This window comes from Melozone crissalis, unplaced genomic scaffold, assembly GCF_028551555.1.
Source record: "Melozone crissalis strain CALT ecotype California unplaced genomic scaffold, PUWL_Pcris_2 ptg000042l_1, whole genome shotgun sequence".
NCBI classification, from domain to species: domain Eukaryota; kingdom Metazoa; phylum Chordata; class Aves; order Passeriformes; family Passerellidae; genus Melozone; species Melozone crissalis.
The window spans coordinates 12,196,996-12,223,822 of record NW_026535820.1 but is presented as its reverse complement, the minus strand read 5'-3'; the positions used below and the strand labels follow the sequence as shown (position 1 = coordinate 12,223,822).

The 26,827-nt window shown below is 40.6% G+C and overlaps 1 pseudogene; it reads left to right on the top strand.

The window, feature by feature from the left end:
- The first annotated feature begins 8,083 nt into the window (after positions 1-8,083).
- The window catches only part of LOC128942568 (chloride channel protein D-like), an 87,209-nt pseudogene continuing 68,465 nt past the window's right edge, over positions 8,084-26,827 (top strand).

Here is a 26,827-nt window from a genome sequence, read left to right as displayed (position 1 = left end):
AAGAGACTGGCTTATTCACAGAGCATCAAGAAAAGCCTGTTGTTTGCATGGTTGTGTGTAGTACAAGGTGATCCTGTAATAGTCTGTCCATTTGTATCGGTGAGAATCTGCATATCCAGCTCTAAACAGATACATTTTGCAAAGGAAAAATCGGTTCTGGAGGGAGTTGAGCTGATCTCTGATACTGGAGTATGTGATATATGGATGACTACAAAAATATTCCTGCAGTGATCTTAGGTGTGCTGGTTTTCTATTTTGCTCACACTGGGACAAGTCTGAAGTGTAATTAATTATGAAATTTTAAAATGTCTTCAACTACTGCATAAAGTTCAGAGCCTCCTCAAAGCACTTCTACTACCTGAAGAAGATTTTGAAGCACTGTGCTTACTCTCCTCCAGAAAAATAATGTTTTGCAAGTGTCGATGTCTGATCAATGTTTACTTCATATTTTCTTTCTCATATTCTGAAGTTCTCATTAGGTAACCTACTTAGGTGACAGAATTTTAATTTTCCTCTCATGATTATTTAACTTGTGTTACATTCTTTTGGCAAGACTTGAATTTGCCATTGTTACCAAATGTGTATTTTTTTTTTCTTTTCAAACCCATATTTGAACTATTATCAAATAAATCTTGCAAAGCAGATTTGAAGCCAATTGAGTGAGAGACAAAGTGGAAAAGCTCTAAATACATAATTCTTTTTGTGTTGATGGTCATTGGCTGGGATTTAAACTAGCTTTGTGCTCTGAAGCATTGCCAAAGTTCTTGTGTTTTCATTGTTTGACACACAGATCCATTTTCTATGAAGCAGAGAAAAAAAGCCAAAGATGGTATGATTCATACTTTGTTAAACCTTAAGATACAATGAGCAAGCCTATGGAAATAGCCACATTATAAATGATGTGCCTTACTCATAGATAATAAAGGAAAAAAAACATTGCAAGGTGTGAAGATACCAATGGCCTTGACTGCTCTCCTCTTCCTGAATGCAAGCCGAGAATACTTTTCACCAAGCAAGACAGAGTCAGCAGTGCATCCCTCAACTATTATCAAATAAATGCATAGTACACATTCCTCTTAAATGTTTGTTACTGTGTAGGGGATACCTAAAGAAAAATTCTAGTACGTATTATGACAATTGATCATCTATAATGGTAACAACTGTATAATTTAGACAAGTGTTTGTGTTTGACATGGTTACTCATATGGTGAGTTTGTAGCTATTTAGTAGCTTTTGGGACAATATAGCTCAAGGCCTAAAAATATGTTACACTTCTATTATGCTCTCTTTTGATGCAGAAGGCACACTTAGTAGACCACCTGATAATTGTCCTGTGGTAGAAGCAGGATGTCTGACTACTACTTGCTTGAATTCTGGCCTCTAGTTTATGAAAACTCAGCCAGATTGCCCTGGTGTGGCTGATTTCAACTGCTAGAGGAGGAGCAAACTGGTACTAAGCAAGTCTGAATAAGCATTACTGTACCAAAGAAAGATGACTTAAAACTCCTGTTGGTCTTTTATGTGAATAAAATTCCAGATAGATGTGAAGCAGTGGGACAAAATATGTTTCTTGTCAATGTTTCTAAATAATGTGTTCAGAACTCTTTTGTGAAGCTTGAAAGATTTATGAGGTGGGGAGGTGTTGGAGGAACATGACTATCTGTTGTCTTTATTTAATAATAATGACAATAAATTTTAAAAAAAGCTTTGAAACTTGTTAATCTATCTGTTTTAACTCTCTCTGTTGAAACAATTGTGGGAGAATTTTTTTTTCTGTTTCTTGTTCTGCTGATTGCCTTATTCCTGAATCAATATGCTGTACATTTTCTGTTGAAGACCAGACTGATCATGAGCTGAAGTATGAAGGATGTAATGCTGGAAGCATAAAAATAACATACTTGATGCTTTAAAAAACTCCCTGCAAAATAACTTCTTACATTACTATAGTGTTACTGTCATAGCGGTTTATAATTTTGTTGGATTTTTTCTTTATTTTAAACTTAAATGGATGTATACTTTCAGCTCAATTTCTAAAGAGCTGTAAGTTTATGTACAGTCAGTTCTATTATTTAAAATACACATAAGCCAACTGTCAAGTAGCATTTCCATGTTCAAGCAGTTCTATAAAGTTTTTTAGTCTTTACCATTTAAAAATAGTAAGAAATATTTTAAAAATTATTTATATAAGCGACAAACTGTATAAAATGGGTAACTTAATGGAAGATGTTGACATAATGCACATATAACATGGAGTGTTTTGGATCTCTTGATAAAATTTGTGTTTTCTATACTAATTTATGATTTCTCACCATTTCTTAACAGCAGCATCTCAACCTTCTGCTTTTAATATAAGCAATGTGGATTAAATGTAAACATGGTTTTATAATTTAGAAACTCCAAATAGTTTGGGTTAGAAAACCCCAAACTGTATATTTGTTAAATCAGAAGTATGAAGGAACGGCTATGCAGTCATACTATGAAAGTTTTCCTAAGCTGGTTTGTGCTTGTTCCCACTCTGCTGCCTGCTGATTGTTACAAATGTGTAGGTATGGTGATTTAACACGTTGGCTATTTCAATTTTACTATTACTATTATTATATCCTATTGTTATTTTTTTAAGCATGTGGGAATGACAAGGGGAGGGGGGAAGAGTTTGATTTCCCTCTGCAATTTCTACTAAAAATTACCAAGAAAAGAAGAAACATAGTAAAGGTAAACACATCTCTTACTGACTTGACTTGAAAATACCCCATGAAAAATTTTCTCTATTTTTCCAATTGTCACAGAAATAAAGATCTGTTTCAGTTAGGATGAGAGCAGCTCAAACAGTAGAGCTGTGAAGTTGTCATGAAGATATGGAAGAAGGTGTTTCTAGCAGATCTTCCAGCATCATAAAAATTGGGTTAGTATGGGAGTGACGGTTCAGCTTCACAGAATTACTTTGGGAAATGATTAGCATTTGGAACTCCTTGAAGTCAACCTCACATGACTTATCCCAATTCTCTTAATCTCTTTTACTTTTTTAAGATAGAGTATTCCTGCATACAGTTGTTGGGAGTTGTTGCATACAGTTGGTGAAGTTGCATACCATTGGTGAAGTACAGCAGGTTGAGATGACACTGTTTCTCTTCAGTTTTGGCAAAACCTGCCACAATGAGGTGCTGTGTAAACCAAAAGTGTGGACGTGTGTGGTGGTGGCAGCTGGCTCTTAGTTTCCACATTCAGCTGAGTGGTTGGTGATCAGCAGTTTAGGGTTTAAATGTGTGCGTGTAGTTAAAGGGAGTCAATACTATTCTGAGAAAACCCTGTACTAAAAGCTCTGCTTTTGTAATGGTGTTGGGAAATTGCCAACAGCCCTGCCCTTTTCTGGCTGACAGATTCCTCCAGGGTTTTTTGTTTGCATGACTGCAGTTTTGGGAGAGGGCATTATTTCCCATCTCTAGGAGGTGTGTTGCACTTTGAACTCTGGGACTGTCTGCTTCTGAGAAATCTAAAATAACTCCTTGCCACAACATCACAATTTGAGGATTTGTGGAAATGCTCATAGTCATCTTGGGTTGTGTTTTATGAAATTATTTCCTGTCATATGTACATTCTTTTTCTGTCTAAAGATTTGCAGATTAAATTTACTTTAATCATATGATATGACTAACTCGTTGCACTATGTGAGATTTATTACAGTGTTATCAGAATATGTTTCAACATCTCTGTCCTTTAAGTCAGCACCATGTGTAGGAGTTGTTGCATGTATAGGAAAATTCTCATGCCAAGGTAGTACTATACTTTCATTCCTTTAATGCTGTAACTTTGAAATAACTCTGAAATAACATGAAATGAAAGTTAAAAGCCATGACGTTTCTAGTTAACAATGTCTTTATATCTGTCCAATGACTGTGATAATTATTTGCTTCCTTGAGTTGTCATTCAGACTGAGCATTAAACATTCATTATTTGAAGTCTTTGAGTGTCACCTCAATTAGTAGTGTAATGATTTTTGATCTTTGGAGTGGGATGCTGTGAACAGAGTACTGTTTTGGAAGCTCTTTGTTCTACCACCTTGCTTTCAATCTGTTGAAAAATATATTCTGAACTGCTCATGTTTCTTAGAGTAGAAACTATTTCTTCTTGCATTTGAAAACCTCTTGACTTTTACCTTCAGATTTGTTTGGAATTGATGTGTTACTCATGCAGTGTTAACATTAACTCACACTCTCTAATCCTTTATTGTACTTTTGTGATTGTATGATCCTATAATACCTGTATGATTCTAGTATTAAAACTGAAGCCAGCAAGAATGGCTGCTTTCCTTGACAGATGGACAAATCACATGTTCTGCACTAAACAAGCCTGTGGTTGAAGACAGAAGGGCAGTGGAGAGGGAAGAAATTCTTACCCTTTAAGTATATACAACTCCTGACAGCATTCAAAAAGTACGTGGTTCTCTGTCTACTTAAAACTGAGATGCCAGCTAAGGATTTGCCTGGTTTTTTACATGTTTGCCACTACAGAGTTAAAATTACATTATGGAGCTATTCAGATAGAGGGGTGACCGATAGCTTGTGCTCAGGCAGGAGAGGTTTAATGCAACCAAAGCAAGAATTAGAGTTCTGTGGCAGATGCTTTTGTGTGTAATAGCTGGAATCTGATTTATGTCTGTATTATTTAAAGACAAGTGGCAAAATGTCTTAGTATTAAATTCATGCTATCTCTACAGCCATTTGGTGGGTAGTTCTTATTTGCTCTGGCTTCTAATTTAGCAACTCTTTGTTTTTTCATAGTGTTAGTCGGGGTTATTCCTTCCTGGTCTTTTAAGGGATAAAGAACACATGTGATGCATGCATGCACATCCTCTTTCACTTACAAAGCATTTAGGCAAATAAAATTGTGTTGTTCTGTCTTCTCAGTTGTTTGGGAAAGGAGTTAGTTAAGCTAGCCCAAAACCTTTTTGGAATGGCCAGCTGGTGATAGAGGTAGCTGCATTTCTGCTGTGCAGCACACCTTGCCTGTCCCCCAGATCACCAAGTAGCAGAGGTACAATCCTTTGCTGGTCTTTCCTGTTTCAAGGGATTTACTTTCCAGGTCCTCACTGGGGGCAGCTTGGCTCAGCCTGCTTATGTTTACCAAGGAAGACAGAGCTGTGCCAGTGTCTGCCCACCCTCCTTATTTGGCCATCACCCTTTTGCAAAGAATCCCATGGCCTGCAATAGAAGATGCTCGGGAGTGGAACAAGGAGCTCTGTGGTTCCCAAATGGGGTCTTGGCAGCTTAAAATCATGGGTTCTTCCCACACTGGTCTTTCAAAAGTCTTTCCTAACTGAGAAAAATTCAATTTATAACTTGACTCCTCAAAGCATTTACTCATAGAAGTGTGTAGGTAACTTTTAGTGGTGATGAACACAGATTCCTTCTCCTCCTCCTTGTCTCCAAAGCAGCTATTCCCAATTAGGCTGTGATGAGGTAAGAACACTTTTAAATCAAGTAGCACACCTTGCAGAAGTCAGAAATTAGTAAAAAATCTGGGAACTGGTTGCAGCCTGGATTCTCTGGTCTCCTTACATAGGAGGGGACATTTTATCTTCCAATATTGAGAAGGTATTTTTCATCATTACCTGTGGTTTTCTTTATCCATGGCAAAACTTGAGTTTTGGAAGCTCTTCAATAAGCAGAAAGATCCTTGTGTGATATTTGGAGATAAAAACGCTACAGAAAGTAGGACAATCCTTATGCAAAATTCACAGAACTGAGAATATATGATCTGAAATACTTTTCAAAAGAAAGATGAAGACTCATGTTCTGCACTGCGAGGTGTTAGTGTATGTAACAGTGACAGCCAAAATGCATAGGTTTTGGGTCAAATTCTTACAGGCTAATTAAGCAGTATGTATTCTTAGGAGAGGAATGTCTGGTGCAGAAACTTTTACAAACTCAGTCTGCATTTGCCTACATGTCTCTCAGTCTTCAGGTTTCATCATAAATGAACAAAGCTCCATGTGTGTATGTGTTTTGTAAGGCCTTGTTTGTCTTGTGGAGATTTGTCTCAACTCCTGCATCTTAGGTATACAGCAATGCCCTCCTGCAACCTCAAATCTTGCTTTGTTTTTCACCATCTAGCTTTTTAACTTTGGCTGTTTGCGTACTGCTTCTCAGAGGTTCATGAAATGTATTTCAGATAAGTGGGTGTACTGGTGGGTTTAAGCTGGCTGCAGAGGAGCCCATGGGGAACAAATAACTATGGGTCAAAGTTCAAAAATGCATTCTTACTCTATTTTGATTTTTAAAATTTGAATGCACAAGAGGGTGTATGTGAGAATTTGCAGTACAGTCTGGTGGAAGAGGACTTGTCAGCTTTGGTTTTCTGGCGACTGGGGACAGCAAAGACAAATGCCTCAGGTGTGCTCTTAAGGAGGGGAATGATATTCCTGTTTGGGTAAAAGCAGTTATCCTGTTTATGTAGCAAGTCAGTGGGACATGGAATGAGGAATATGTGTTGTCGATGAGCAGTGACTTGGCCTCATCTATTTCCCCATGAACTGTACCTTTAGTTTCAGTGTTTCTCTCTCATCCCGTCTGTATTGTTCAGTGGATTTTGTATTTTTGTTTGTGCTGCAATCTTTATAATACCCAGATCTATTCGCATTTGGTCTAACACAACTAGAAAATGACATCATACAAATTCCCATGTTCCAGAAATAAATGGGCTAAATGGAGGCCTTGGGGTGACCAGTCTGGCATACCTGAATGAAATGGTCATGGGATCCCAGCCAGGAGCTCTGCTCAGGTGCCTGCTTTTCTTGCCTGGCTTCTGCTTTCTTTTGCTCCATTTTAAACTTGGAATAGGAGTAGTTAAACCCAGCTTTTATGCAAGCAGAAGTTAGCAATCTAATCTCATTTTGGTTCTTAAACACAAAACTAAGGTTTGAGCTTCTGTTTGTGAAGTACCTCTTTTTACATTATTAGTGTACATAATCAGTCGGACACTTGCTGTTACTTAATTCACTTTTGACTGGAGGATTTAATTGATCACACAATGTGTATTTGTTGTCAGATAACTTCACTGTGGCGGTACTGGTGGCAGATACATTTATTTCCCTGTATCTGAAGGAAGGTAACTTTTCTAATGCATTTACTGTTGCTTGTAGCTATTCCCACAGTTTCCAGCAACAATTATTTTCTGCAGTCTTTGATTTCCACCGAGATAAATTCTCTTCAACCCGTTCTCTTTTTTGTCAGATTGATTGTTGCCAAGTCTGCAATTTGCATAGTACTTTTGAAGTCTCTAGAATGAAATGCCTGATTGAGCTGGCAAAAAACCCCAGTCATGGTGTAGGAAATTTGGCTTAGGCCATTGCTGTATCCTGACATGGATGTACTCCCTGCCCTGGGCAGTATTTCCTTCATGACCAGGTGTTGTTATATTTGAGAAGTGTGAGTAGTGGCTACAAGCAAACTTTCAGTTTTACAAAACCATAGGTCGAGAAGACTATTTTGGGTAATTTGCATGTGGCTTTTTTCTTCTCTCTTGCCCCTTAGTACTCACTGATTCACAACCAGGAGCTATTTATGTTTCTTCAGTGCCTGGAAAAGACAAGGCTTTGGGGTGACCCAGTTGCAGCCTTCCAGTACCTGAAGGCAGCCTACAGGAAAGATGGAGAGAGACCATTTACAAGGGCATGTAGTGACATGACAAGGAGGAATGACTTCAAATTGTGAGAGGGTAGGTTTAGAATGGATATTAGGATGAAATTTTTCACTATGAGGGTGGTAAAGCACTGGAACATGTTGCCTAGAGAAGCTGTAGGTGCCCCACTCAGGGTAGTGCTCAAGTGCAGAGGGATAGAATATAAGAAAAATAAAGATAGTGTAGAAAGTAATCTTACCCCTAAGGAGTTGCAGCTGGGCCAATTATCAAAGATTAGGAGCAGGACTGACCTTAACAGGCCACAGCTGTAACCAGTGAGAAGAAGTAACCACAGCTGTAACCAATGAGAAGCTATAAAAGAGTGGGGATGGCTGGTTGAGAAGGGAGGTGGAGTCTGTTGTCTCCTTTGTGAAGAAGAAAGAGTCAGTGCTCTGAGGAGTTGCCCATGAGAAACGCCAAGGTACGGAACTCTTGTGATAAGGAGACAACAGCATGGAACCCCTGCAATTAGATGACAACACTCAAGGCCAGGTTGGATGGGGCTCTGAGCAACCTGGTCTAGTGGAAGGTGTCCCTGTCCGAGGCAGAGGGGTTGGCACTAGGTGATCTTTAAGGTCCCTTCCAAACCAAGCCGTTCTATTGTTCTGTGATTCTACAATTATTTGAGATGAGACCTTGTCAAATTGTTCCAAATTCCGGTTGGTGGAAAACAGCAGAAATCCTTTTTTACTCTTTCTTTGGTAGGCTGAGGTCGTGCCTTGGAGGTGGGAAACACACAGCATGCTGCTGATTTTGATTTACGGTGAACATTTCACATGCATCGAGTCTTGCTCCTCTCCAAGCTGCCAACCTGCAAACTGCCTCGGGTAAAGCATCCAAGCTGTAGTACCTTGGGTAGAGAGAACACCTGCTAGCCCGTGAAAGTCTGGATTATTTGTCTTCACACAAAAAGCTTTAAAAGAAGTGGCTGCAAGAGAAAACATACAGGTCAACTTACCTCAAATAGTGTAAAGTTGCCTCTTAAACTATATGTAATTTGGACACTCCAGGGAAATGCCTGACAGAAGAAGGAATTAAGAAAAAGTTATTTATTGTTTCTGTGTACAGGAAAATATTTTGAATGTAGAAAGGGGCCAAGGGATTAAAAGCATATTTTGTAAGTGTTTATGTCTTTGCTCTTCATAACTTACTGAATATGAAAAAAGAATTAAATTATTAACTTCTCAATGTATACAACTTAAAAGGAGACTTCGCAGAAGTTTGGGTAAATGTTCTCTTACTGGGACTTCTTAAAATGAATTATAATTAATTTTAAAATTACAATTAACTTTTAAAATTACTATTCAAAGTAATTAATTTCAAATTTTTTTCTCACAGCATAATCTGCAGGAACCATGGTGTTTGAATCTCAGTAGGCCTGCTCTAGTCCTAGGTGATTCTTAAAATAAATCTCTCATTATTACTGGTGCACATTATTATTAGAAGTGTAAGTTTAGGAAGGACAGAAACTGGAGGTAAAAGTTTGTACATTTACATGATGGGTGCTCAATGCATTATTTCAGTTGAAGGAAACAGGGATTACTTTGAAACATCTCCAAGTGCTCTACCAAATGTTTAATTAATGGGTAATATAATTTGTTTTGATATGACATCAAGCATTCAACATCAGAGATCAGACTGCATTGGTAATTCTCTATTAAAAAAACCCAAACAAATCCCAGACAAAAAAATTAAACTGTGTTCCTTACCCAAATGAAAATGGCTTTCACCCTGAAGGTAAATATTGAGTGTACACTTTTAAAACAGGTATTGGCAAGAGAAGCCTGTTGTTCAGGCAGTCACAGGTAATATTCAAAATGCTCTAAAAATGGAATTTGTGTCTTTGTAAGAGGCAGCATGGCAATTAATCCTGTTTTATAGTCTGAGAGGTAACTGTGTTTTCCTGTTTCTAGAAAAGAGCGGGATGGTGGCTACTGATGGGGCTAATCAGAACAGCAGTGGGGGTGCTGGGGTTTTTGATTCATCAGATAATTAAGTCTCTCATCAAATGGAAATGGAACCTGGTGGAAAATTACCTGCAGGTGAGGAAGAGAAAGTCAGAGTGACATTTTCTGTGTTAGTTTATTAGAATATGCACAGTGTCAAGTTTTAACAGCCTGAAGGTTCTGTCTGTGGAGGGGAGTGTGGAGATCAGATCCCCTTGTGGTCCTTTGTGTTGGTGTCTCTAGCTGCAACTTGGCCCACTGTACAGTATAATATCTGATTTTGTTCTTGTTATGGGATTGATGAAAGCAGTCTTTAACACACTGTTACCTTTCTCTTTCTCTGTGGACACCAGAGCATGTGCTGCTTTAGGTCTGGGTGCTATCCAAGGGAAGGGATTAACTTTCTTTAAGGTACTTAGTGAGTGTGGACCTGGTATGAGACATGTTATTTCACTCTATGTCTGGGTCAGTTTTATTTTCAGTAATAGATTACTGTGGAATTATTAATTTGTCCTTGATGGCGGTCATTATCTCTGTGATAATTGGAATGGTGGTTGTAAAAATCACTGAATTGATAAAACCAATGTAAGTCTTAAGGCATCTCTGACCCTGACTGCTTGCTTTTCCTCACCTGTAGAAAGATGGTAAAATTTTCACTTGGTTTGTGATATCTATGGTAGATGGTATAAATATTGAAAAGCTAATTGTGAGGAGGGGCTTTTGAGCTTTTGTTCCAGCTGAATCCTGACCAGGCAGGGGCAGGAATCCTGGCAGCTGGTGCTGGGGGCAGCCTGTAAAACCATCAGTCACACATGCAGCCAGCAGCACTTTGTGCAGGAGGAGGCCAGGGTCTGGGCTGGCAGTGCTCTTGTGCTCGGCAGCAGTGGCAGGGAGCTGCCAGAGGCGGTCCCCAGCACTCGGCAGAGAAATTCCCCCTGACTCAGCAGAGGCCACAGCCCAGAGCAGGCTGCCGAGGAGGGTGCAGCTCTGCAGATTTGTGGCTGGGGGTCTCTCACTGAGGCTCGAGCAAGGCAGATGAGCTCCTTGTCTGCACAGATGTGGAGGGATAGCTGACAGTGCTGTAGCACTGCAGTGGCTGGATAGAGGCTCTGTAGGAAGGCCACACCATAGTTAAAAGTTGGAATGGTTGGAGCTCTGCTTTGGGAAGAGATGAGTCAGCTGAGAGCTTGCAGATGTTGGAGGGCACAGCAACACGTGGGGTGGTGTTGTGGATGCCTGCTGTGGACTGTGAGGAATTAGACAAAGCTGACATCAGATATTTGGAAGAAGTCTAGTGGTCACTGGCCCACATCCTTGTGGGAGTCTAGCCAGACATCCCAATATGTGCTGGAAGGACAACACATCAGGACACAAGCAATCCATGAGGTTTCTGGAGTGCAGTGATAACAACTTCCTGATAAGGGGATCAAGAAGCAAATAAGGGGACACTCTGCTTTACTTTGTACTTGCAGAGAAGGAAAGACTGATCAGGATGTGAGGGTTGAGGGCAGCAGTAACCATGAGATTGGGGTGTGTGCGATCCTGAGATGAGGGGAAAAGGTGAAGGACTGGACTTCAGGAGAGCACCTTGGTTTGTTCAGGGATTTGCATGGAAGAATCCCTGGATTCTCCTGGATCCTCCTCTCCTTGTGAGGAGATCATCCTGGAGAGCACTGGGGTCTAAGAGGGCTGATTGGTTTTCATCTATGGTGAGGAGCTGTCCATTCCAATGAGCAAATCGAGCAAAATCAAGCATGGATTTACAGTGGACAACAACTTTCCACAATGAAATGACTGGAACAGTGTCTGTTCTTTATTTCAGCATTAGCAAGGCTTTCATCACTGTCTCCCATAACAGTTTCATAGGCAAACTAATGGTATGTGGATTAGATATTTGGACAGTGAGATGGATTTACCTGGCAGAACTACTGGGCTCAAAGCATTATAACCACTAGGAGAAAGTCCAGCCATAGTCTGGGCCTCAAGGATATACCCCAGGGGTCAGTCCTGGGGTCAAATGCTGTTGGATATTTTCACTAATGACCTGGATGATGGGATATTGTTTTGGTGCATCCTCAGCAAACCTACAAACAAAAGTAAAAATAAAATTAGGCAGTGCTTGATAGACCATGACTGAGGCTGACAACCTCCTGAGCTGCATTCAGAATGTTATCAGGAGGCTGAGGGAAGTGATCCTTCCTGCCTCTTCAGTACTGGTGAGGCCACATCTGCAGTTCTGGGCTCTCCAGTGCAATGGAGACATGGATGTGTCCTCCAGTATTCTGTGGACTCAAGATAATGCAATAATACCATCAACTGCTGAAGGACAGACCTCAATCACTTCACAGAAATGCAAGGGAAGAGTTATTCTGCAGAACATATGGAAGTTGAATTTATCAGAGGAAATATTTTAAAAAATGAACAAGTTTAGGTTTTCCATGAGGAAAGCATATATAATCCTCTTGGAAAATTATTTCCCTTTTCTTTAATATACAAACTACATGTAAGTTTATAAAATATATAAACAGTGGATAAATACACATGCAAACGTGTATATGTGCATTTGTATGTATATACAAGCATGTGTGTATATATACACACTAAAGTATAAGTAAATAATACATAGAAAGAAACCATACTTTGACTCCAGGTCATCACGACAGCTCTAACACACACTCTTGGTCCTGCTCTGTTATAAAATCTGTCCTATTGTATTATTAATATAGAAGGGCAGGAGGTGAGCTCTGACATCAGTAGAAACATGTAATTCCTGCCCTGGAAGATCTCCCCATCTGAATATTCCTTCAGCTGCAGATGAGCAAAATTCCTTTTTGTGCACTTTGCTTTGCTGTGTGGCCGTGCTGCATGATGCATTTACAGAACACTTGATGGGATGTGCTGCTGGGAAGGCTGTGACTGTGTGACCTCAGAAACACCAGGGATGTGCTTGACCTGCACCCACAGCGTGTCACAGCTGAGCCCTGTGGAAGGCAGCAAAGTGCGTGGGAGCTGAGGAGATCTGGGGACAGCACGGCCATGGTCAGCCCAAGCACAAATAAACAAACCAACCGAAAACCTGGGGTGACCAAAACATGTGTTTTGAGTGTGAGAATGCCCAGTCTGAGAGATGGCCTGCTGGTTAAAATAAAGCAGGAAACAGCTCGCTCACTTATATTCTGCCTACTAATAATAGCTGCAGCTTCATTAAGGTAATTACAGATCTCAGACTTTGAAGGCTCCATTCAGGTAAAATGCCTGAAGACTCTAGAGAGTGTGGTTTTGTGCTTATTCTTAAGGTACTTGAACCCTGCTTCTGACCTGAAAAGGGTCTTGAGGAGTTACCATGTTTCCTTTATAGTGTTTTTAGAGATGGGCAGGAAGTCCTGGAAAAAAACCCCATGACTTGGCTCTGAATGTCATGATTCACCTTACCTTTATTCACTCCCTTCCTTCTGAAGAGCCTTCATTGCTTGTTTTGGTTTTCCCCTGCCTTGTATCTTCTGCCTGCAGAAATTTGTAGTACAAAAGATGATTGAAAAGCCAGACCTGGTCTGTGGGTGCTGATGATCTGGCTGTGAGTGCATCTGTCTGGGCTAGTGGTTCTCTCTCTGGGTTCTGTGCTGGCAAGTGTTAGGTCTCCTATGCAACAAGTCAATAACACTGTGATAAACCAAATCTCTTACTCTTCCATGTGCTTATTGTTTCACTGTTTTCTTTAAATAATTTAAAAAAGAGCCTCAATTATACAACCCCACTGGAGAGGTCTTTCTTGGCCTTCAGCCTAAACCTGGATTCCACCACCCATAACTTGTATACAAGTGTCTGGGGTGAAATCAGTGGTGGTGGCAATGCAATTTACACTTAGCATGTGGTGTTTATAAAATAAATACAAGTGGCAGCTGGTATAACTCATGAAAACTCAGTGTTTGGAAGGGGTCTAAGCCAAAGACCATCAGTCCATATAAAAGTTCCTGTTGGTTTTAGATAGATCATATAGCTGTGCTATGTGGGTATTGCATGTGGCCCAGGTTAGTACTTTATGAGGCACCAAAGCTAAAATATTGAGCCTTTCTATCATTTACTGTCCTGCTGTGTTCAATTTAATTATAGACAGGCAATTAACAGCATAGGTGAGAGAAAAAGTGAGTATTTTACTAGATTTACCCCGAAATGCACCAACAGTAGGAAAAGGGAATTAGCTGTTGCTGTACATACCGTGACAGAGCAGGTTTAAACTTTCTAAAGACTGAACTGACTGGACAAATCACAAAGGTTCACAGGTACACCTTGCCCCACAGACAGCCTGTGCAAAGATGAGAGGCTGATGGGCTTCAGGTATCAGGATGGAGGCTGGGGCTTGGGACAGGGGCCCTTGTCAGTTGTTTCTCTCTCTCCTTAGCCCCAGTATGTGTATGGCAACACTGTCAAGAGATTGAACTTCTGTGCATTGCCAGAAGCTATATGGGCATCTGTGCTGGCTGCTGATTCTGGGAAAGTTTGTTTGTGAACAGAGCAAGGTGAGGGTCACACTGAAAAATTGTCCATAGACAAATCTAACACATCAACATCTAATGATTGTTGACTCTGTTTCCTTTTTTTCTTTTTCCCCTTTGCAGTTCTTTTGCCAGCAGCTTTGCTGTCTGGCTTGCCAGAAATCATTGGGTATTTTGAATGGCACTTCTATTCAACATCATTTTAACATCAAGACATTTTTAGGGACATTTCTCTCATGCATGATGGCTGTAGCCTACAGGCTCCTCTGTGAGCCAGAAGGTCCCATGATCCATCTGGGGTGAGAAATAGCAATTCTCAACGTTAAAGCTACCAGGCTGAGGGTATGCCTTTGCAACATCTGTCTTAGTAGCAGCACTGACTTAAAAAACGCCCTGCACCGGGAGCTCTTTTCACTTGTGCTGTTCCTCATCCCTTTCTCATTAGCACAACTATTTGTGCCTTGCAGTGAGGGAAAGGATTTGTTTGCTGTGTGTTTCAGATGCTGGCTTGATTCCCTGGTACGATTCCCTGAGTGATGCTCAGCAAGCAGTTATCTGGATAACTGCAGTCAGTTTTGTTCCTGCAAAGCCACCTGCCACACAGCCATGGCCTGCTGGCTGCTTTACATCTCATGTTTTCACCTGTGCAGAGTCTGTATAAAAATAAAGCTGGTGTCAAGTGGCTTCACACAACAGGGACAGTGATTTTAAAGCCACCTGCAGACATGCCCTAAGTGGCTGTACAAGGTGCAGACTGATGTGGTCTGTGTGTCCAGCTTGGGAACAGCCACCAGGGCCAGCTGAGGGCAGCCACAGGGACCAGGTGCTGCCCTGCAGGTGGCAGGTTGCAAGTTGGGTTGGAGCTGCTTGTGTTTCCTGCAGTGGTGTTGCACCATGTTCCTAGGTGGGGAAAAGTAGAGTTTATAATCTGTCTGAAGGATAATGTTTTTATGCTGCCTTCTTATGTGCAAAGGAAGAGAACCCCCATGACCCTGCTGTTGTCTTTGGCCTTGTGAGGGGGAGACAGGAGGCTTGCCTGGTCCTCCTGTGTAGGTCAGAGAGGATCTTAAAATTTGCTATGTTGCAACACAATCAGATTTGGTAACTGCGGGCCAGATTTTGGGGTTTTTGTTTGCTTTGGAAAGTGACATGAATAATTTCCTTTATTCATCATTCAGAGGAGAATCCTGCTGCACTTTATTATCTGTCTGGAAGCCTATCTTGAATAGAGATGGTAAAGTTGGTCTCTGCTAAAAGGATATAGATTGTTTGTTGGCTGTTTTGCTGTTTTATTTCTGATCCACTTTGGGGTTGGAAAGTATTTATCCTTGAGGTTTGTTCTCCCTTCTTCACCACCCTGACCAAACATGTTTCTCCCCACTAACCATTCACATTTTCTGTTGCTCTGTTGGTTTATCCGTATTTATTTATTTGCACAGAGGTGCAGCACCCTGGGGGATGACTCAGATGTTCCAAAATAGGAGTGCATGGTTAGTCAGAGGTGGCCACAAACCTAGACAATGCTTCCCAAGGGTTAGCTCTCTCTTTTGGCTTCTTTTGTTTTCTTTGCTTTCAGACATTTGTCTCCAGGAGCTCAGAGACTGCAGCTGGGATTTCTTTTTTTCCTTCATGCGGGGTTGGTAACTGTGATTTGTGAGCCAAAGGGTTGAATCATATTTCCATGAATAAAGTCATCACAGTATCAACGTGATGCCTTTTCAAAACACAGGAATTAAGAGCTAGTTTAATTTAATTTAGTTGGAACCCTCCACCATTTTCATTAAACATAAACACAGCGTAAGTTGCTAAAAGCCTCGGAGAGATTTATTAAGGCTCCTAATTTAAGTCTTGTAGAAAAGTCTTCCAAGATTATACAATGAATAGATTTTTCATTCCACTAAGGGTTTGGAATTTTTTTTTTCCCATTTAAATGTAATTTGAAGTGCTGCCTGGGAACACACTGTAATAATTTAAATCATCACACGTCTTCTGTTAGAAGTAGGGCTGCTCTGGCTGCCATGGTTGTTAACCTGGGAACAGATGATTGGAATGATGGGCTCCAGTCTGATGTGTCACCACACTTGGGCAGATATTAACATGCAGTTCTTCAGAGGCATTTAGTGGACTACCATAATCTCTGCAAAAGAGACTCTGAAGTCTCTGATAGTCTCTGGTAGCTTCCTCCTTTATGTCAATGGGACTTTGCATATTTAAAAGACATGTTCAGCATTTTCCATGTTTAAATCTGTTGAAGCCAACCTGGCTTTGCTGCTGCATGCCAGCTAAGGCTCTGTCCTCCTCTGCCTTTAACTGATTTATGAATAATTTACCAAAGAGTGCTCTCAATTATGCAACATCACTTTTAGTGCTCCCCTGGGTTGTGGCCTGAGCCAGCTGCAGTTGGACACCATTGGCATCCACCTCCTGATCTTCACCAACTGATAAGTAAGAGATGGGCAGAGATGTGGGGCTCTGTGAGGGCCACCCTGCCACTGCCCTTGGTGCCCCAGGGGTGTCTGGTGAGTCCTTGGTGAGCCCATTGCATCTGGAAGGGAAACAGAGATGCTGCACCAGCAACCTTTCAGCATTCCCTCTGTTTGTCACTTTGGAATGGGGAAAAAGCCACCTGCTCTAATTAGAAGAAAGTTAGTTAATGAAACAACTTTAAAGTTGTTTAATTAAAAGAACGTTCACAAGTGTTTAATGCAGAAGACACTTTTCCATTGCTTTCTGGTCTATATGAGAAAGAAGAAACAACAAGATTTTTACACATGGACTTAATCCTTAAATTAGTGATGCTGTCCCAGGAAAAAAGAGATTATGGGGATTGCTCAATGTTCACAGGGGGCCTTTTTTTTTTTTTTTTTAGTTTTTAAAAACTAAATTGTTTGTGACACTTTTTTAGTCTGGCTCTTATCTGCTCATGTGCCTCTGAGATAATGCTGGTAAAGTCTTTTTGAACAGTTCTACTGAAATTAATTACATTAGCTTCCAGGAAAAGAAAGTGCAAGCACTTTATGACTTCTGGATGATATTTATTGTCATGTTAACTTACAAAACCTTGTTTGTTTTTTTTTAAAGTAAGGATAAAAAAAAGAATCCTGTGTTAATTTCCTCAAAAAATAGAATTCTAATGAACAGTCACTTGTGAGCTATCTGTAGCTTGAAAGCATATAAAAAAGCATCAAAGGGAAGATTTGGGATGTCCTTTACCTTTAGCGTTTTAAGAACAGTAATTTAAATAAATCTGAGATGTGCTGGTGTGACGGTGGTCACAGGGGTTTTCAGGATGAGGGAAGAGACATAGAGCTGACTCTATATTTCAGAAGGCTTGATTGATTATTTTATGATATATATGTATTACATTATAACTATACTAAAAGAATAGAAGGAAAAGTTTCATCTCAGAAGGCTAGCTAAGCTAAGAATAGAATAGAAAAGAATGATAACAAAGGCAGCTGGCTCGGACAGAGAGAGAGAGCCAGCTCTGCCTTGACTGGTCACTAAATCCAAACATCCACAGGAGACCAATTATAGATCCACCTGTTGCATTCCACAGCAGCAGATAACCATTGTTTACACTTTGTTCCTGGAGCCTCTCAGCTTCTCAGGAAGAAAAAATCCTAAGAAAGGATTTTCATAAAAAGATGTCTGCGACATGCTGGTTAAACAAAATATTACTCATAGGAGAAATCAACAATTGTGGTAAGTGGAGAAAATGTTTTTTTTTCTGTGCAGGATCCAGTTAATGAGAAAGAAGGCCTAGCTTGCAGTCAGGAGCCATCCTGGGGGAAGCAGGTTGTGTGGAAGTCCCCTTCACAGAGAGGGCTGTTGGTGGGCAGCAGAGACAAATGTCAGTCTAAGTGAGACTTCACTTCTTTACAAGGACCAGGGTGACAAACTCCCACTCTCCTGGTACCTCCTGGTGCTGAGCAGGCTCAGAGATGCACCCACTCCAGGTGCAGCCCAGGCAGAGCAGTCACTCAGCAAGCATTAGGCTGTCCAAGGCACTTGAGGCCTCCCTCCATTGGAGAGCTGAGCTGGATGTGTTGGAAGGCTCCGATTTTGTCGTGGATACCTCAGCATGTACAGCTGGCTGGAGCAAGAAGCTGGGGATGTCCAAGGAAAGCTTTTCCAGCTGGTGCTGAGGCATGCAGCACCTCTTGAGTTCCCTTCTGCTGGAAACAATGTCACTGGGAAAGCACCACATGTAAGTAAAAATCCATGCACAAAAGTGTGGTGGTGTTCGCAGGGATCCCAGGATGAGAGAAGAGAATCTTGACTCCATGTTTCAGAAAGCTGATTTATTATTTTATTATATACATTATATTACAAGTAAATTACATATTAAAACTATACTAAAAGAATAGAAGAAAGGATTTCATCAGAAGGCTTGAAAGGAAAGAAAGGAATGATAATAAAATCTTGTGACTGACCAGAGACTCTGAGCCAGCTGACTGTGGTTGGCCATTAATTAGAAACAACCACATGAGACCAATCAAAGATGCACCTGTTGCATTTCACAGCAGCAGATAACCATTGTTTACATTTTGTTCCTGAGGGCTCTCAGCTTCTCAGGAGAAAAATCCTGGCAAAGGGATTTTTCAGAAAATATCATGGCTACACAAAAGTGTCTTAACACTTGTGAGTTGGGAAATCAGTCATGAGGTTCCCTGTGTGACTTTACTGGTGAGCTTTGTTAAGGACTTTGACACAACCTCATTAATTTTTTCACTTTCTCTCCATTATCCTTACTGCTACCTGTCCTTGTACTGATAAAACTTGTGAACACTATAGAAAAGTTAAAAGGGCCTCCAGATGATTAGAGACAACTCTGATAGTGTTTTTTTTATTCTGAGAATTTGCTATTTGTTACTATTTAAAATACTCAAGTGTTTTTTTACACTCATTGACGTCAGCTGGTACCGAATGCTCAGCACGTCTACAAATTACCCCTGAGGTGTCAGGTAGCACATCCAGAGGATGCAAGTTTTATAAGCTTTTGAGCACTATTGATTACTTCATTAGATGTATCAGCATCACTTCAGTAACCCCCTCAAAGGCTGGACTTGACTCTGTTTTTCTAAGATAGAATTCAAGCATAATTTTATTTCCTCCTTCTAAAGCCATCCCTCTGTTTTGCACACTGTGGCCTCCCTTAAAAATGTAACATTTGTCATGCAGGATGTTGTTTTAATGGAACAAAATGGTTGTTTTGGAAAGAAAATTATGTTGTGTGTGTGAAAATATATAATATAAATTTTTAAGGAAGACTGCCCATTAATGCCTTATTTTATAAAATTGTAATTATTTTCCTTCCTCTTTTTTCTCCCTTTTTCCCCCCTTTATTGGAATTGGCTCACAGTGCAGATCTCTGCTGCTTGAGCTCCTGGTGCTGCTTACAGCAATGGAGTTGCTCCCTGGGGCACATGTGGGCTCACACCTGTACAGGGAGGGGACAAGGCATGTATATTCCATGTGGCTTTCTCAGACATTTACAGACCGAGGCAGCATGCTGAGCCTTCAGGCTGCAGGGCTGTACTCTCATTCTCTAGTGAATCCCCAGCTGTCTCACCACTTTGTCACTGCATATCTCACTCCTGAGAGTGCACTATTCCAGGATGGGAAGTGGCACATCTGCCTTGGGCTGTTTGGTGCTAGCTCAGCAGCTCACTGTCCCATGATACCCGTGGTACCCAAATGGTGCTACCCCCAGGCTGAGGATTTTGTCAAGGCAAACATGTCTAAACTCACATCCTAGAGATGCAAGGCACTGCTATAACCCCATAATAAACCAGCAGGCTTTGAGAGGAAATTATGGTGGGTTTTTTTTCTCTTTTTTTACTCCTGTTACCACACCTTCTCTTCTACCTGTTGCAGGCACAGTTTCATTGCAGCTGGTCACGAGCAGGCACAGCTTTGGTATTTTGTGCTGTCATCAGCAAACTCTTTGTAGAAGTGAGACATCAGGCTGGCCTGGCAAACTTGCTGCTGCTGCTTGGTGGCCATTTTCACTATGCATCTCTTCTCTTCTCTTCTCTTCTCTTCTCTTCTCTTCTCTTCTCTTCTCTTCTCTTCTCTTCTCTGTTTACAGGGGTCATTTTGGATTTTTGAAGCTGAGAAAAGAGTTCTGTTATGGGTATGTACTGTGTGGGAGGAAATAGATGCAGGGGTTTAGGCTTGTTTCTTTCAGTGTTTTTGCTAGGGGAGTAACAGAGAAGGGGGAAAGCTGGAATACGGAGAGTTATCAGATCAGTGGATTTTGGAAGCCTTCACACTTTACGTCTGGAAATCACTTAAATACAACACAGAGTGTTTTGTTCTAAACCACAGTGGACAGACAGAACATCTACTGTTTACTTATTAGCTATTAATGAGACAATTTTCTGTGTTGGTGCTGGATAGAAGAAGATACTTTGAAGTAAAGGAAAAAGCAGACAAGCTCTTAAATAAAACTGTCCTGCCCTTCTGTAGCTGGCTCAAGCACTCTGTTGTTGTTGCAGGCATTGCTGTACTGTGCCCCTGTTCCTTGGTGCTTGCAGATTAAACATTTGAAAAGATGCAATCACTGTTTGTTCCCAGTTGCAAAATGGAGGTGACCTTCAGCCTCAGCCACCTTTGCTTTATTTCTTCCAGCATGACACAGACTTTTACCTTATGTCCACCTAAAAGTAGTTGCTTTTATTTTCATGGCTTTAATTCATTTGTATTGCTCCCGATGATGATTATCCAATAGTGATGTGCAAAGTCAGGATCTTCACTTCTTCCAGCCTCAATACCCTTCTTTGTATTTGACTTGTAGATCACTTAGTGAGCTAGAAATAAATGCCTTGTATTCTGAATCTCAATCCACTTTTTGCTACTTTTTACTATAGGTGAGTTTTTCCTAAAGTAATTTCTGAATGTCTTTCACTGATCTCTGAATTTCTTCTGGCTTGTATCCCTCTAGCAATGCAAAAACTAAAGATCATGGCATTTTCCACATGTAGCTGTACCTCAGTTGGGAAATGGGCCATGTCTCTCGCATGCATGCTCCCTGATATATTAGCTTTACCACAGCTTTAGCAGGGGAAAGTGGAGAAAACACTGGGCTTCCACCCAAATCCTTTTTGTGGATTAGTACATAGTTCAGGTGCCCAAACAGCAGCAGCTCCACACCAAGAAGACGAGAGTTTGTGGCAGAAAGGTGAGGTTACCTGGGCAGGGAAGAGATGAAGCCTTCTGAAGCCAGATTCATTGTTGAAACCAAAGTCTTGTGTAATGAATAGCTGCGTGCAGAGGGGAAAGTGGATTTGCTTCTGTTGCTATTTTACAATAAGCTTTGCTCTTTTAACCCTCAGTTGAGGATGTTTTCTGAAAGAGCAGTGGATTCTGTCTCCTTCTATCTTCTCTTAGTGTTACTAGGGGGAAAAGTTAGCTAAAATTATTAACGACATAACTTCTGGCAGGGTTCAATAAGTTTTTGGCTCTTGATGTGGTACAGATAAGCAGAAACATTTTCATTTCACTGAGCATGAGGCTCAGGGGAAATTTTGTTTCTTGTATATTTTGTGCCATTTACAAAACACAGTTTACAGTGAATAAACTGAATTGAAAGCTTGTGGGTTATGTTTCTCAAGAAACTATTTGGTTTTTTTTTTTAGTTTCATTCTACCTAGCATAATGTTACCAGGGGAATTTATTGTACTCCAGAGCATGAGATTTTCAGGAAACTTCACTTTATTTTTACAAAGACCATAGGATTAATTCTAAAGGTGAAACTTACTCTGTAGGTACCATTTTTTCTTGATGACTGGCCAAAGCTTGTGGTTTGTATTACAACAAAAACAAAAAATAAACTGTGCCACCTTCATTTACAGCCTGTGGAATACTCTCTTGACTCCACCTTTACTGCCACACACATACAGTGTAATGTGCATATTCTACTTGAAAGCAAATATCTCAGTATGTCTTTTCCTTGGCAAAAATGGAGGTAGGGAGAAAAACCAATAAAATCCTGTATGCCTATTTTTAGTTTTAGTGCAGGATTGGAATTAAGTAGAATATAATGCAAGATATTCGGATCCTGAAGTAAATAAACGAGATCTTTTTTCTACTTCAAATAAAGCTTGTTCCCTCTGTATTCCAATATCTTAAATATTAGATCTCTTTAAATCCTTTGGAAAAAGATGGATATAGTTACAGCTGTTGGTAAAAACAGCATTATTAAAGTTTTGCTTAGTACACAGGGTACCTATGTAGGTGATTGTTGTAATTCTGGTTCTAAGCCATGATGTACCTTGAGTCTGTCCCTGCTCCCTGTGACTACATGCAGGTGTTGAGCTTCTGGTGCCTGGGAATGGCTGCTGGGATTCTCCCTGTTCCAGACCCAGCTTTTCTGTCTGCAGCACCCTGTGGACCAGCTCTTGAAGCCTGAATGGATTTCGACACTGGCATTTCCCTTTTCAGGGAATACTACCCATGTTTAGTGCATTCATTAAACTCTAAACCTGGTGCATTCGTTAAACTCTAGGCTATTTCTAGCAAGAACAAGATCAGGGACAAGAAGAAAAGGAAGGAGAAAATATAATTTGAACAATAAGAGGACGTCACGTTCAAGCAATTTAAGTCAGGCTGACAGCTGACAGTTTGTCCAATCCACTAACCCCAAGATTAGACCAGTTTAAGGTTTTTTGCAGGCAGCTTTTGACATGTGACCTTCCCACATCCTGGCAGGTAACTTTTTATACAGTTAATATCCTAATCATGACAAAAAGCTGTGTAACTCTAAACTGAGGCTAGGGAAATAATATCCTCACAGTTTTTAATAGATTACCACTGACCTCTTGACCCCATTTTGTTGCCTGGAAGATAAAATTAAAACATGATTTCATCCTTGCTGCTTCTTGAGGAATCAAGCAGAAAATTCAATTACTATTACAGCTGCCAGATTATGTTCTGTGCCTGTGATTTGTTGTTTTGTGAGTTGTTCTAGCTCAGCATGAATTTCCACAGTTTCACTTAAATAAATTTACTTATAAATTATCTCAGTGCACATGGATGCAGATTGACACTTAAGAAATGAACATTCAGCAAAGCTCTGATGCAGCAAAGTCTTTTGAAGTGCTCATTAAAGCCATTATATTGTGTTATTTGGATGTAACCTGAAGTGGTAAGTGCAGTACATCTCCTATGTGTGCCAACACCAGTGTCTACCTGCTTGGTTCCACCTCTGTGAGGTGTGCAAGAAGAGATCAGCTTTAAATTAATAAGCTGAGTTCTCTAAATCAAAAGGAAAGATTTATTTCCTCCATGGAAATTACTCTAAGGCATCAGGTTTTGTGAGAGAGGATGCAATGATTCATGTCACTGGCAGGATGCTCAGAACAGTTTTCTCCTTTCTTTGACTCAGATTAAGAACTTGCTGGACATGAACATCTTGGCCTTCATTCCAACCATTCTCCTTGAAGTGTTTAGAGGTCTTCTAGGAGCTTCCTTTTCCCCTCCTAAATTTAAAGATGAATCAAGGACATATGCAGTTCTTTAATTCATTTCCAAAATTGTCCCTTAGAAAAACAAGCAACCTTTTGGAGACTGTGCTTATCTTTGTAAAAAAAAAAAAAAAAAAAAAAAAGTTATCTTAATTATATAACATTTACAGAGACTAATGAGGGTGGGTCTCAAGCTGCTGGATGGGAAAATAAATCTGACCTGCTGGTACTTAACAATGTGCAACAGAGTAAAGAAAACATAGATTTTCAAAATGCATATATGTATTTAATGTTGGTAGGTATATAAGAATAGAAAAGATGTTTTTTTCTTGGTTTGGTTTGGTTTGGTTTGGTTTGTATGCTTGAAGTATTTTACCTGTAGAGTCACTCTCCTGCTGCTCTTCTACCCTTCTGACACTTTACAGCTTAGTGGCACATAGCAGTTTTGTTGGTGTGCTTTTGCATTTATTTGCAATCTATGAAGAGCTCGAATGTCCTGATAAGACATGATGGGGCCACTTTACATCTGGGCTTTGGGATTTCCATTTGGCATCATATGCCTTTGGGGAGAGTCATGCCATTGGTAAAGAAAGGGTATAGGCAAAGGGCTCCCGTATTTTGAATATTTTAATGCTTTTCAGTTTTATGCTTTGGTTATAGCTTAAGCATGTTGTTATGAAGAACATTATGACCTTAACAATCCTATAAAACAGGTTGAGAGAGTTAGGTTTTTTCAGCCTGGAGCAGAGAAGGATTTGGTGAGGCCTTAGAGCAGCTTCCAATACCTTAAGGAGGCTGCAGAAAGGATGGGGAGGGACTTTTTACAAGAAGAACACTTAGTGATGGAATGGAGAGAATGACTTCAAACTTAAAAAGGGCAGGTTTAAATTCAATATTAGAAGAAATTTTTGGCTGTGCAGGTGGGGAGACACTGAACTAGGTTAATCAGGGAAGTTGTGTACTCCCCATCCCTGGAAGTGCCCAAGGCCAGGTTGGTCTAGTGGAAGGTGTCCCTGCTCATGGCAGGGGCACTGGAACTAAATGATCTTTCGGGTCCCTTTCATTGCAAACCATTCTATGATTAAATGTGAAGAAAGAAAATCTTCAGAAATTTTCTACTGCACTTTTAGTAAATTGAGCATATTTGAGATTCTCTGGAAGTTTCTTTAGTAAATACCTACTTGTCAAAAGTTTTCTTTATTTCCATAATTTTTGGGGAATTTTTTCTGAGGAGTTTTCCAGTCTTTTCAAGTGTTGAGATAACCTGTCTTTAGGGAAACTGGTGCACACTGAAGCCCCTTTCTTCTGCCCTCTTACAGGCAGACTTTCCATTATGTTTAATGTATTCCATATCTGTTTTTTTGTACATCTTTCTTTCTCTTCTCTCCCTGCTGGAAAGAGGATTGCTCAGCTGAAGACCAGTGAGTTGGTTATAGAGATGCTCTCCTCCCATCAGCCCAGACACCCCTTCAGCAGCTTCCACTCCGAGACAGGAAAACTACATATGTTTCAGGGAAAGGCAATCACCTTGACTTGCATTGACAGCCTACATGATCCTGGGAGGAAAACAAAATTTTGAATATGAGAGAGGAAACGTTTAGAGCTAAAAGTGTAAGTAACTGTAGGTTGAGGCACATAGCCAAGTCTCTGCAAGCTCTCCACAGGCTGGTACAGATGCATGTTTCCCAATGGTTTACCTCTCCATAGGGTCAGGAAGAGTGCATTTCATTTAGCTCTTGGAAGTTCTGTGTGTGCTCTGGCAGCTCACCACCTCCTCTGCCCAATCCTGTCTTGGTCAGAGCAGCAATCTGCTGTTGGGTTCTCTGCTGGCTCATCAGAGGTGAAATGGAAGAGGAGGAGGAGGGATCCCTGTGGAAGGGCTGTGCTGGAGCATGCCCGTGCTGATGATGACAGCTGAATTTCAGCTCCTCTTAGTGGCAGGATGCTGGCATTTCTGTTGGCAGTGTGTTTGCTCACCATCTACTGAGGGAACACAGCCCGATGAAGCTCACTTCCAGCTTTTTGCTTCCATGCTTGAAAGAGTCAGTAAGGTCAGTATGGAAAACAGGAATTCTCAGCTTTAGGGAGAGCCTTTCCCCTGCCCAGCCTTCTCATGTTGTGCTACAGCTTTGCTCCCCCATGTCTCTACAGCTTCATGGTTTGTGCTATTGAGCAGTGCAATGAGATGTCTTAGCCAAAATCCAGTTTTCAGTCCAGCAGGGTGAGGAGCAGAGTCCCACGTGTGACTCCCATGAGTCCTGTGGAAATGCCATGGTTTCCAAGGGACCTCTGTTTGCAAGGGACTGGGTTTGTAACCATGACTGTTGTAACAATTTGGAGCTGGAGTGCTGTGTTTGCCAGCCATTCCTCCTACCATTGGGAAGCCTTTGGCTTTCTCATGGTGTGTTACCATGTGAAATCTTGCACAAACTGCATGAGCACATTAAAAACACTGCTTTTTGCTCTCTGGAATAAAAACCAAAACATGCACCAACACCAGCCAGTAAGAGCCAGTGTGTCAGAAGACACTACAGAATTGAATGTAAGACCATCTAGCAAAGATTTAGTGCCAGATATAAAGAAAACACTAAGGAAACTAAGGAAACTCCTCAGAGTTATTTTATGTTGCTCAAGAAGCAGTGCCTTGCTGACTCCAAAAGTTCATAGAGTAGTTAGCACTTTGTCTGCTCATACCTGAAAATGGGAGAACAGGATGTGTTTTGTAGGGCTGTGGTGCTTATAAAGCTTTTCTGTATATATATTTTTGCCTTAATCCTGAATTTTTTTTTTAATTCTGCCTTTTTTTTTTTTTTTTTTTTTTTTTTTTAATGTTAACTTTGTAGCATGAACTCTTATTCAGACTGTTTTTCCTTTTCTGTTAGCTGTAGAAGATCCTGCTCAGGTCACAGTCCTTATTTTATTATAACTTGGCAGAAAAAGGCAGGAAAGAAACTGTTTGATCTGAGGGAGAACCATGCAACTTTTTTTTTTTTTAATAAACTCACATAATGAGGCAGCTGAAAGAAACTATGTCACAGTGACTTTACCCAAAAATAATCTTGTATAAACCAGCTTGCATTTAAACTTGGAAAGAACCCATCACAGTATCTTCCACACCCACAACATAACCCGGAGTACCATTCCTTTGACTGGAATTGAATATCTAATCTTCAGCCCATAGATTAGACGAAGCTGTCTTCTAAGGGCCCTACTGCCCCTTGGCCTGCTTTTGCTTCTCCTC